The sequence below is a fragment of the Calonectris borealis genome, chromosome Z (genome assembly GCF_964195595.1).
Source record: "Calonectris borealis chromosome Z, bCalBor7.hap1.2, whole genome shotgun sequence".
Classification (NCBI taxonomy): Eukaryota; Metazoa; Chordata; class Aves; order Procellariiformes; family Procellariidae; genus Calonectris; species Calonectris borealis.
The window spans coordinates 42,391,648-42,404,960 of NC_134352.1; the positions used below are offsets into that span (position 1 = coordinate 42,391,648).

The following is a 13,313-nucleotide window of genomic DNA, read 5'->3' on the forward strand; positions in this document are numbered from 1 at the left end:
GGGGCCGGTGCGGGCAGCCGCTGCGTCCGAGCCGTAACCTGAGGGAGAGGCCGGGCGGGCCGAGCCGAGCCGAGCCTGACAGCGAAGGGACTTGTGGAGCTCGGTGCTGGTGAGGGTGCCCTGAGCGCCCCCCCTTGTGTGGGAGAGGCGGGGAGGGAGCCCCAGGGAGAGCGGTGGGAGTCCCTCGGCGCAGACCAGAGGCCCGAGTACGCCTGGGTCGGGCGGGGGGAAGAAGACTGAGAAGGGGCCCGAGGCCTGGCGGCATGTGGGGGGCGTGGCGCCATGGGCGGGCGGGCCCCTGCCACTTAGCGAGGGCAGAGAGTCTCTTATTTTTAGGTTACACACACACAATTATTTTGGGGGGGGACAGTTACAAAAGTTACTAGTATTCAAAGTGCCTTGGTGTTTAATACAGAAGTATTCCTCTTTTTCTGAGTCAACATATACGTGTAGGATCCACAAGGTAGTCTTCAACTTTAAGCAAAACAAAAGAAAAACAATCTCCAGGTAATTCTTGGTTGTGTCCAGAACATGTTGTGTGCTTCCTTCTTGGTGAAATGGGAGTAGATTAAATGTAGGAATTATGAGGAACTTGCTTCACTGTTTGTTATGGAGTACCTTTGTTCCTGTAATACAGTAAGAACACAACATCCTATACTTGACTTAAATAGGCTGCTTTGTTCAAGAAAACTTCAGCTAACCATGTACCAGTTTAGGGCATAGTCAGTTGACTGCCTGCTATTTTTGTCTTTCCAAAATGATGTTACATTAATTTTGAATATACTGATGTATTTTGTATGAGTTTGTAATACAGAGTGTCTATACAGAGTGTCTATTTTTACACTGCAGAAACTCATACTAAAGCATTATGAAACACTGCACAAATTAAATGATATGCCTTTTTTTTTTTTTTTTAAATTGTGAGTATGGAGGTTCTTGTTTGACCGAAACACACGAGATTCGCTCGTTTGTGTTTTTTTTTTTGTGTTAATATTCTGCATATATAAATTAAATGTGATTGCCAGTAGGCATATGGAAAAAAGTGGCTGACTTGGTATAAGCCTTTGAAACATGATGCATCACTTCAGAAATCTGTCCCCTTCCTGCCCTGAAAAACAACACTCGCTCCGTCCCATCCCCGATCTCCAGAACACTTAGATGAAAATGTCAACCAGGGTACAAATCTATACATTCTGAATTACTCTATGCAAAGAAAATTGATGGGTTATTCCATCTGTAGTATTACAAAAGCAAGAGTAGCTAGCTGAATGAAGCACAGATGTGAAGTTGAACTGAAATGCTTTTGTATGCATTGAAATACACACGTAACAGAACACAAAAGATCTTCTCAAAGGTGAAAAAGAACAGAGGCTATGTTGGAAAAGTACCAAGTGTTACAATGCTTAGGGAGGAATGACACATCTAGAGAGAGCCGAAAACAAATTCTCCAGTGTGTATGTAGAGACAAGTGTTGGCTTTGAAATGAGGGAGTGATTGTTTTTCAGAGTAGAGGAGAGCTGGTAGCCATGTTGATTATCTGGAACTGACTGTTTGTATGTTCAGTACAAAGGAGTATAGAAAGAGGCAAGGAAGATTTAACGAGTACAGGTTAAGATTTAATAGGAAACAATGTGTAGCCAGGTGATGATTACAAAGGAAGAGGATAGGATGTAATAATGCTTACATATTGCTACCCATTAATGTATTTTGAAGAGCTTTTACTTACTCTCCTTGCTTTTCCTGCTCCCAGAGGGGATAACCATTAACTTTTAAAATTATTTGCGATTACTTTATTATTATTATAATCCGAGAAGTAATACTGCAATGCTTACATAGTCATAAATATTAACAGACTAGAAACATGCAGTTGGGAGTGGGGAGCCTGTCTTTGTCTGAAAACTTTTGCTTCTACATAAACGTCAGCAATCTGTTGCTCGATTCATTGCTTGTTTTGCCTTGTCAAAAAATACTAAATGAATGCAATGTGATTTGTGTAAACACGTAAGCTGCCTTTTTAGCTTATGATGCTGGAAACCTCTGATGTCCCTGCCTTTCCACATTGTGTGTAGATATTTGTTACTTTTTTTCTAAGTGCTTGGACTGTCCCTTTAAGAAGTATATTCCTGTGGCTGAATTCCCTACAAATGCCAAAATGAAGAACATAATTTTGTGTGGAACCCGTTCTGCTTCAGCGTTACTGTTGCTGCTATTTTCAGAGAAGAGTGCCTGGCTCCCCGTCAAGCTTTCACTTAATGGCAGTATAATTGGCCACCACCTTATTTTCAAAGCACACAGATTTGTGATTTTTTCTGGCTAAGTAAAATGTTAATTATTTGCAATAGTCATGTGTGCCTGTTAAAGATTTTACTTGAAATGTTGTAAAATTTTGTGAAATCAAAAGAATAATGAACCATTATATTAATTCCATAGCATCAGATAAACGTTTAGAATTGTATTCTGGTTCACATGATTTTTAAGTATATCTTTACAAAAGATTCAATGGATAAACTATTCACTTTTGCACACCGTAATATGTTTGAAAACAAAGCTAGAGCAGTTTCCTGCAGTCTTATGTCAGTAAACTGTGAGAATTATTATGTAAATAAGTACAGCAGTGGCCAGCTACTGCATTTGTACACCAGAATTAAGTTTTCTAAAGGTAAACTTGTTCTCTGTAGAAATAAATCCTAAACTCGGAATCACTTTATCTGCCCTCCCAAAAAAACCTCCAATGACCTCTAACTTCCTATAAACAGATGTTTTGCTAGTAAAAATAAGAATTCTGCACAGAACAATCTTTTGGGTGAAATAATTAAGATAAAGGCAGCCCCCCCAAATTACACTTTTTGCCTGTCTTAAATTAATTGGCTCTGCCTGTGTCCTCTTTCTTTAGTATTCTCGTATTTTTAACTGACTTATTTTTGTCATGTGCTGGGACGCATACAGAGCTGTTTAAAACTAACTTAAGTAAACTGACTTTGACTTCAGCTTTAAAAAATTTGAGAGATTTTTATCTACACCCCCCCTTATTCGCTCTTTACTTGCCAGAGCCTGCCTGCCTGACACTATTTTTGTCTTTGCCTGAGTCATACTTGAGTTTATTCCATGTCTTCTGCTTTGCTTTAGACAATTATACATTTAAAATAATTCCATGAGTAGAACTTCACAGAAAATTTGTAGCTGTACTGTTTGCTGTTTTAAACGATTCTCTCTTAATCATCACCCAATGTGACCACTGTTCCTAGCCGTGGCCAATGTGCTGGAAAATCCCTGCATTCTGGTTCTCTGCATTCTTCCCATGCAGGCTACATGACTGGTGAAACCTGTAAGGTAGGAGAGGGAGGAATCTCCTTCCAAATATGTGTGTATTTTCTGATTGTAACCATCCGTTTGCAAGTTCTAGGAAGCATAATTAATTTTGAATTATTGGCTGGAGAAAGACCAAGTGAATAATAAAACTAAGGATGACTGGTTATATGCCTTAATCACTCCTACCCGTTCATGTTAATATGGTGGGAAGGAGACTTAAGAAAATGTAATCAAGCATTTATGCATAAATTATATGACAATGGACTAAAGAATCTGTTATACCACTTTAAACTTGAATTAACTTCACCAAAACTCTAGTTGACTTTCCTGATTTAATGGGTAGAAATACAGCTAGGCACACACAGACGGGAGGACTGGTATCCCCAGTCTGTCACAGGTACGCCAAAGTAATCCCCAACTCCTAACCTGTGCGGTTTCTGCTGACTTGCCAGCTACGCAGCTTTGTTCTGTGTCCAGAAGGTATAGATGTGTATGTTCGCTGCACAGATCATCTGCAGACCGTTGCATGGGTGATAAGCAGAACTTACCTTTCCAACACTGTAATACCATGGGAGTTAAAGGACTAACAAGCAGTAACTGTAAATAATTCTTCGGGTGAATCAGCCCTAAGGAAGAGTTGCCAACTGTCACCCAAAGTGTACAGCTACTTCCTAGACAGTAGGACAGTCGTGGATATCTTTGTTCCTGTTTGTGAGCAGAATAAGTTATGGTGTGTAAGAAAGTAGTTGCAAGTGCTGTAGCCAGGTGTATGTATTTTGAAAGGCAAGATGAAAGAAAGTGTGTACAATTTAAAGGATCTGAAATGTGCTTTTTACTGAGTAAGAATTAGAACGGGTGACTCCATGGTTACACAATGTTATTGGGAAATGAACCTTGCCTACTTCTATTAGGGACTGTGCCTGCATCATTAGCTATTATTGGTAGAAATGAGATTTGAACTGGATTTCAATTTACCGGCCTTCGCTAAAGGGCTGCTTCTCCTTTCTAAGTTTTGTAAACTACCAGTATAAAGATCTGACCTTGGAATTCTTAGCAGTTTCCTTTCTTCATCTGAAAAACTTCATTAAAAAGGAAATGTTATTTCTTGGTTGTTTCAGATTAAAAAGTGTCAGGGAGGGAGATTAAATTGCCCACTTTCAGAAATCACCAGTCATTGCAAGTGGATCAAAACTCGCTATCGGCACATAGGTTACTTTGCCATAAAATGTAGCGGGTTTTAAATGCATGAAGTATTATTTCCCTTTTGCAAAGATTTGTAGGGCAAAGCGGGGAGAAAAAAGAATGAAGCCTTTGGCTTTTACAAATCACCAGTCTGAGTTTTCTTACTTGCATGGGTGCTTTCCCAGTGCCCTAGGCAGCAGGGATGTATGGCTTCACTGCCGTTGTGAGCACTTACCTGTCGTGAAAAACCAGGTGTGGACGTTCCGCTGGGCGGGGGGGAAGCGCACCAAAAGAAGGAGGGCAGCTCGGATGCGAGCGGCCGGTGTGGCGGGTGACACTACCGGCAAGGCAGATTCACGCGACTTGTCACGCTGATCCTGCAACCGTGATTCCCGCACACCTCCCGGTTCCTGCAGCCGCTGCCTGAGGCAGCCCACACCCTCCCCCGCCACCCGGCCCTGGCCACCGGCGAGGCGCCTCAGTGGCCGCGGGAAGGCCCATAGCAGCACGGCACCTGAGGCGGGCCAGGAGACAGCAGCCCGCGGCCAGGTGAAGACCTTCCCGTCTTCCCCTCGCGGTCTCCCCCGGCGCCGCCGCGAGCAGCCGCCGCTCCGTTCCTGTGCCTCCGGGCGGCGGCGGCGGCGGCAGGGGCCGCGCAGCGGTGCGGCACAGGCCGGGCACCTCGCTCCCCCCGCCGGCGGCGGCGCGGGGCGCCTGCGCGAGGCCGGGGCGCGGCGGGGCGGGGGGGCCATGACGCGCTGCGGTGCGGGCAGGTTCCTGCTGCCGCCGCTCGCATGAAGGCGGCGGGGGCGCAGCGCGGAGCTGCCGCCCCAGGGCGGTACGGCGCCCCCGCCTGAGGGCCGCGGGGTGAGGGCACCCCTCCTGCCGCCTCGCCCATCCTCAGGGAGGCTGCGGGGCAGCCCCGGCTCTCGGGACGGCGGCTGCCGCAAAGGTGAAGCAGCGCGGGCCGGGCCGCAGCGGGGGCAGGGGAGGGCAGGGCCGGGCGGGGCGAGGCGAGGCGAGGCGAGGCACCCCGCGGGGAGGGGCAGGAGCTGAGGCGAAGCGAGGCGGGGCGAGGCCCGCCCGGCCGCCGGGGCTCCGCCGAGCCGGCTCCCCCGTGCCGGGCGGCGGGCTCATCCGTGTCGAGGAGCGGAAGGTGTGTGTGGGGGCGCACGGCCACGGCAGCTGTCTCCGGGGGCCGCGCCCTGCGCGTTCTCACCTGCAGAGACGGTTACGGGCCCTGCGGTAGGAGCGGTGCCTGGTTCCGGGGCCCGGCCGGGGGGTCGGGTCCGCGGCAGGGGGCGGAGCCGGTGGGTCGGCGGCGCCGAGCTCGCCGGTGGCCGCGGGGCGTATGTCCTCCTCCGCGCTGTGCAGTGCGGTGCGTGGCCCGTTCAGAGACGCTTCCCGGCTGTGCGAGGCGGGATTGCATTACAGCAAAACTTTAACGCTCCGCCAGGCGGGAGGGTTGTGGGTGACACCCCGTCCTGCTGGGCTCGTAACGCCGCGGCTCTGTGCCGGGCGGGGTAACCTGGTGTGGGTATTGCGTGGAAAACACGGCGGCTGGAGTAACGCTTGCTTAACGTGCCATGCGGCATAGCCTGCTGAACGTGTGCTGAACTGAACGCTCCTTGGGTAGGAGTTTATTAATATTTTGGTTTTTTTTCTTTTCCTGTCTCCTTTTACAGTTGTGGAAGTCTAGCATAGCAAGTATTTCTCTAGGTATCTGTTCAAGTGCTTGACAGAGAGAAACTGAGAAATAGGCTGCATATCGGGGGATGGGGTGGTGTTTTTCTTGAGCGTAAACTGTTTTCAGACACTGAGCTTTGTCAGATGTTTGGAGATCCCGACCTGGATGAACTTTTATATTGTACACTTAGAGCTGTAAGCGTTCCGTGGTATGTTACAGGCAGAGATGAGATTCTTCTATGTACCTGTATGGTGTAAAAACTATGAAACTTCTGTATAGCCTTGTAGTATGAATGTTGATTTTTGTGTATTTATTCTTCTGTCATGAGGGAGTTAGCTCTCCAACGAGTGTATTCCCACTAATGATGTTCTTTTAGAGAAATAAGTGTGTGAACTACCTTTATAGGTTATATTTCATGAAAAGGCTTCCCTGTTTTGCAGGTAGCTTTCAGTGTGTATTTTGCTGCTGCATATAATGATGGATGACAGGATGGTGCTGATGGGATAGCCCCACCTTCTGGTTAATCCTTCAGTGAAATCATACTTGTGACCTAAGAGTTTTTCTGGAAATTATACTTCATGATGTGCTTTGTGAGTGCAAGTGCAAGTCTGTGTTGGAATATCTTTTTATTTTTTGGGCTGGGGAGTGGCAAGTTAATCTCCTTTTCTGGAGACCTTCCTATTTAACGGCAACATAATTTTATCACATGAACAAATTTTTATTGTTAGTTTCTGATGTCTCAGTTCACTACTGTGATTTTTTTTTTTAATGCCAGAATAAATTAAGGGAAGTTTTTTTTTTTTTTTTTGGAAAGCTTCCTAAAAATAAGTTTCTCATTTCATTTTTTGCAAAAAGGGAGGAAAGGATCCCAAACTGAGGAGTAGTTTTAGTGTGTGAAGTGATACCTGATCTAGGTTTGTGTGAAGTGATACCTGATCTCAGGTTTTGTTTTCAGTTCAGGTTTTGGAGATGGCAGTGCTCATACTTAAGTTTTCATATTCAAGAAATTCACAAATTGTCTTCCAAATGGAAGCTTTCAAACTTGAAAAATATTCAGTTGTCTTGGTAGTAGATGGTAACACCCAATCAGCTGATTTATATTAGTTAGCTTACTGCTGCTGGGAGCAAATTCCCTGAAATGATGTGAGAGGAGCTACAGTTAGAGAGGAAAAACTGGGGAGAAGGCTCTCTGAAGTCCTCTTGGCTTACAGAAGGAGCTTGCTATTTCACCTCATGTTTAGGTTTTAGTCTAGGGAAGACATTCAGCTTGTCACTCAACAACTTGTCAGCAATGTATCTTATGATTAGAGACTTTGCAGTCTTTAAAATTCATGGCGATACTTTGCTGGACATATCTGGGAACCACCTGTTTTTTGGCTCTCAGTATGTTAGTTGAAACTTCTCCTTGAATTCCAGTATCTGCAAGCTCCTGGCTCTTAGGAGATTGCTCCTGTGATATGAATCGCTAATGTCTGAAAGAACTGAATGCTGCTCAAGTCACCCTGGCCCTAGAGTATAACTGCAGTAACTGAAGTGCTTAAACTCCTTAAACAACTTAGAGGGGAAGTCAGGTTTCTTGGAGTGAGTGTGAGAGTGCCGAACAAGGCAGCTGCTTGGATGAGTGCTTAGGAGGGATTTGTAATGGCAGTGTATCTCTGGCTATGTTTTCAAGCCCTTCCACTATCCACAGCTTAACTGCCCGATATCCTGTGCTAAGCATCAAGGAGATTATGAACTGTTCAGTGTGTGTCCTGGATACATGGATGATTCAGTGTGGTTTACATTTGGAAATACAGTTTTGTAACAGTTAATCATAGAAAGACTGGAAGTAGGGGGGGAGGAGGGGAGCACCCAAACATCCTTCCTTTCTTTTGCAACAACTGCAGAGATGAAACTGTCATCCTAAAAGCTTAATAGATTAAAAGGCACATATAAATTTTTACTACCTCTCTAAAAAACCTAACAATTTATGAGAAGCAGGATGTCCAGGGTTTTGCGTACTGAAGGTAGGTAATACTGTTTTAATTGCATCAAGTATAATTCATAAGCTAAGTGGTACAAATCAAGGTTTTGAAAGTGAGAATGTTGCTGAGAGTTTTATAGATTGTGAGATGATTGTGTTTCTGCGTACTAATGAGGTTGAAGGGCTGGAAGTATATTTGAGTAGATAAATCTGCAACATGGAGCCACAGATTTTTTTTCTTTTCTTTTTTTGTTCTGGGTTAAAACCAGGCTTGAGGGTTTTTAACTCAGCTGGTGAACTAGCAAGTTGAGATGTTTGGGTTGATTTCTTTACAGATGGAACTTAGCCATCGAGACAGTGTAAGCCAAAGGAGCGGTCACTGGGTTAGGTGCTGGAAAGCACCTCTGACATTTAGCACTGTATCAATGAAGCATTTCCAAGAGCTGGGGAAAGTTACTGGGTTTCCAGTTCTTGTTCAGTTTTTGGTGTAGGGAAATGCTTAGTTTCTGCTATGATTGTCCTTTCCCTCCTGGCTATTTTTATTGCCCTCCTCTCCCTCCCTGTGCCATTTACCTTCTACCTGAGGAAGGGGTTATGCTAGGTGGGCAAGAAGTTGCTGACTTTTGCAATGTTTCTGTCAACTTAAATCATACAAGCTTTGAACATGATACTCTGTGAGCCTGCTGATGGCAAGTTTGCCATGTCTTTGTTACTCTTGAGGAGTAACCTTATGCTTGCCGTGCTGGTAACTTTCTAGGAGCTTTCTAGGAGCTTCTTTCCAGGCAAGAAATGGAGTACAGTTTTGTTATTTTGCTCTTTTCCCAAATTTTTTTTTTTTTTTCTTTTTGTTAGGGACTCACTGTTGGATATTTTTACAGTTAAGTGGACTGGTGGTAATCGGCTGTGTGACATAGTTGGCAAGCTGCTGTACAGGGCTTTGGTGCTTCAGTCTCCTGTGAAACTTTACGTATGTCATTTTGAATGTTTATCTAGTCAAGTCAAAAAGTCAGCACTTTGCTATTATGCAGCAATGGGTAAACTAATCAGCTGACTTTTGTTTCCTACTATAAATATTTATAGCAAAGGGTACAAGGAAAAGGCAGTAGCTGATTTTCAGAAGTATTTTTTCTTTGACTAGTAAAGGTTGTTAGCCTTTTCATTTTATTTCGAATTGTAAAATCTTTTCCACCAAAAACTTGAGATTTTTTTGCTACTTAGAGGAATTGGTTAGCTTCAGTCATTAGATAAAAGTTTTTTCCTGCGATTTCCACATGAAGGCTTACAATTACATCTAGAGGAAAAGTATCTCTAGTTTTTCTACTATCTTGAACAAACTTTTTCATGGAAGAAATATTTTTAATGTACCCTTAGGTACATTATCATTTTTTGATGACACTAAAAGCTTTTTGGACTGCTGCATATTAAAGTATTAGAAAGAGATAACTATTTTGTTGTGGGATAGAGTTAATTTACGTCACATGGTATGGAATACCCCTTTGGCCAGTTTGGGTCACCTGTCCTGGCTATGCTCCCTCCCAGCTTCTTGTGCACCTGGCAGAGCATGGGAAGCTGAAAAGTCCTTGACGAGTGTAAACACTACTGAGCAGCAACTAAAACATCAGGGTGTTATCAACATTATTCTCATGCTAAATCCGAAACACAGCACTATACCAACTGCTTGGAAGAAAATTAACTTTATCCCAGCCGAAACCAGGACAAGTGTGTACTCGAAGCCATTCTGTTCTAATTTACAGTTTAATTTAATTTAAGAAACAGCTGGTCCTGAAAATTGTCTCTCCCTGGGCTATTTACTAGGACTTTAATTCCTATGAGACTTCCACAAAGTAAGATTGGGGATGGGGTGGGAAGTCTATGTTTTTGTTTCCCAGTGTTTGTAGAAGAAGGTTCAGGAACTGGATTAGGAATAGGCAACTTCAGAAAACAGATTTTCACTGCCACGTTAGTTATAACTCAATGTACATGGGTTCTGTTTACTAGATTGTGGTTAAGTACAATGTACGATTTGCCAACTTGAAGCTTAGTTGTGGAGCTTAAAGGATTTCCCCATTGATTTTTTCAGTCACTGGAGTTTAAAGTTGGATTATAGATAACCAAAACCTTTATGTATTGTACTGTGGATTGAGCTTTCAGGATACAAAGCAGTTTGTACAAATAACTGTGGCATCTCAAAATAGTCTGGGAGAGTTTTAATCTAACATTAGGTCTCATGTTTTTATTAAGGAAATTGTTCACATCCAATAATTCCGCTAGGTTATATGGCCTTAAAATAGAAGTGTTTTCTGTCAAAAAAACCCAGTTTTTCAAAAAAATACTTGTCGGAAGTTGTCACTTGGGGTACTGAATTAGGAAACAATATGCCATGTGCGAATGAGTAAATGATTAAATGGCCAGAGGGGTTAGTTAAGGTATAATTTCTAAGCCCTTTGCAAAGGGACAGTCCTCCCTATGGTACAAGAGGATGAGATGGTGGAGGCAGCACCACTGTATTAATAGCAGTGGCCAGTTCTTACTGCCGTCAAAGGGAGAGCACTGTGCTGTCCTTGGTGAATGTTTCTTTTGTAATCTCAAGTAACATACTGCAGTTTTCCATATTGTGCAGGAATATTTGTGGGGTTTTGCCATATTTAGGATGCTGATTATCATGGTGTTGACCTGCTCTCCACAAGCATTCTGGGTAGTTTGCTTTTTGGTACTGAGATGGTGACTTGCTGTTATATGTTGCTGCTCATCATAAATTTTGAACACAGGGCCTATTCCTTCAAGTGTAAATTTACTTAGGTAAATAGCCTGTTCCTGCAAACAATTTACTTCTATCTTTAAAAAAGTAAACCACAAGTAGTATTTTGGAATTGAGATTGCCTAAAGCACAAAGAATGCAGTAGTCTTTTTATATGGTTGTGTTTAAACAGACTTCTTCAGTGTCTTGAAAAAGAATATTTCGACCTATGAACAGCTTCTAAGACTTCTGAGTATGTGAAATGACATACTATCAAAGGCCAGTTTGCTTCTGGTTTAATCTGCACTGGGACTGGGAGGACCCACATATACTTCTGTGAGAGGTAGAAGTGTCTTTTGGAAGCATACCCCAGAATGCAATCACCTGATCTAGTGAAGGGTTTTGATTTAGCTTTTTTTTCTGTCTAGCATTTATGAAATTTTAAATCATTACACGTTTTCTCAGTTCATACCTAGGGGTTCTCTATTTAATTTTTTAATTCATTGCTTTTTGACACAGTTCTGTCCTCTGAACTTCTGTATTCCTTCCTTTTTTGCATACTAGGGTTTTTTTTTGTATTGTACCATTTACAAAGATTTTACTCAGCTACTTGCTTCCACTACCTGATGAATAAGTACACAGCAAAGAAATTACTTATTTGCTGTGCACTTGTTCATGGTTACTTTTTTTAACCTTTCAAATCAATAACTCCCTGATGAGGATAAGTGAAGTCTGAGTCTGGCTTTGAAAATACTTCGGGATGCGCCCAGCTTAGAATACAAAGGAAAACATGGAAATATAGATAGATGAACAATCTTACAGAATTTGCAGACTTATTATGCTAGATATACACAATAAAACTGAAGCTTTGTTTTGTCTCTTGATGAATGTGATTTGATATGTGGGTTTTGCAGCTCATTTATTTATGAAAATAAAATATCTTCTTTTCACATATAGTGAACAGACTTGAAAAATAGGCCTTTCTTTATATAGAAAGTATATTAGTTAAGAAAATGAGTTTCTGGAAAATAAAACCACAGAAAATAAAATATACTGCAGGTAGAACAGATTTAGTAGTATCAATAAACTGCATATCCATACTTGTTTTTAATTTTTCTAGTTTCATTTGACGAAAAGAACTGTCTTCTTTGGAATGTAGTTACAAAGTACTTTGCAGGAAAGTCCTAGTATTAACCAAGGTAAATTTCAGAGGTCTCTAGCTTTTTAAGGAGTTTATTTTCTATCTTGGGTTTGTTTTTTTTTTTCCCCCCCTTGTGTGTGGGTGTGTTTTTTTTGGCGGGGGGAGGGAGGCAGATTAAGTAAAGAAAATACAAAGGTACTTCAGATTTTTTAGTTCCACTTAATCGTTTCAAGACAGGCATGTTCTGTGTTAAAGTATTTTGGTCAATTGAAGCATGTGAATTCTGTTTATGTAAACTCAATGTATTCCAACTTCAGTCGCAGACAGATTATCTTTGTTTTCCCTAAAAGAGAGTTCTAATAGTAGAATTTTAACATGAAAACTGGGTTTTGGTTTTTTTTTTTCAACCTCCATGGTCTCGAGAGTTAAGCTTTATCTCGCATGCTCTGCACACATTGCTTCTGAGCACATCTGTTTTTGTGACAGGGTCATTTTGCCCTGTCTGACTAGTACTGCTCTCTTTGCTTACCGTTAGCTTGCTGGATACTGGTAGATTTGTCTTCCATGGCAGTTGTTTGAAAACATACTTTTTGGCAAGATTTTTCCATTGCAAAAAAATGGGCTTGATGGCAAGACAGTCTGGTATAATTCCCAAATATGGATATATATTTTAAATGTATATAGAAAAAACTTCCAGTTTCAGTGAAAAAGAAAAAAAGGGGGGAAAAAAAAAAAGCAGCCATGAAAGCAGAGGTGCTGTTGATTAAAATAAGTTTTGAGCCTCAGATGTGAGGTTGTTATGTGCTTAAGATATGAGAATTTCTTTCAGATGTTATTAAAATGGCAATGAAAGTGCACAACACTGACATATTGTAATGGTGACTATGCGTTTTTTCTTATTATGATTATAAGTTAGAGTAGGGATTGGAGTTTTGTTTTGTGTCTGCCACCTTTACTGTCCATTAATGATTAATGGGAGATAAAAGGGAAAACAATTTACAGTGAATACACTTAACTGCAGGTTCTGGTGCAGTTGAGCCATGCATTATTGCACTGAGTTTAGTTTGATTTCTTCAGTTTTATTTGAAGATGGCTCAGAGCATGTAGAAATTCCACCTGGACGGCTTGCAATAAATAAGGGGTATACTCACTTTCCCCTGAAATACATGCATCAATTTAAGTACCAGAATCTTAAATAAGATGCAAGAAAAGCTATGTGACAGTGCATACAAAGTATTTGGTTAGTACCTTTTTTTTTTTTTTTAATTCCCTCTTTCCTTTATTAGGTAGATGG

The 13,313-nt window shown here is 42.1% G+C and overlaps 1 protein-coding gene and 1 long non-coding RNA gene across 5 annotated transcripts in view; one reads left to right on the forward strand and one right to left on the reverse strand.

Moving 5' to 3' along the window:
* Window positions 1–388: 388 nt before the first annotated feature.
* On the reverse strand, window positions 389–5,184 carry LOC142075435 (uncharacterized). Its single transcript, XR_012670884.1, has 2 exons — window positions 4,727–5,184; window positions 389–626 (listed from the first exon to the last, which is right to left on the reverse strand). It is a non-coding gene; the product is annotated as an uncharacterized LOC142075435 (long non-coding RNA).
* Window positions 5,185–5,233: 49 nt separating this feature from the next.
* The window catches only part of AGTPBP1 (ATP/GTP binding carboxypeptidase 1), a 66,392-nt gene continuing 58,312 nt past the window's right edge, over window positions 5,234–13,313 (forward strand). For 2 of the 4 annotated variants that reach the window (XR_012670900.1, XM_075136911.1), the window contains exon 1: window positions 5,274–5,443. The gene's annotated coding sequence lies outside the window, so the exon portion shown is untranslated. Of the gene's footprint in view, window positions 5,444–13,313 lie in introns of all 4 variants that reach the window. The other 2 variants (XM_075136910.1, XM_075136912.1) reach the window with 2 other exon arrangements.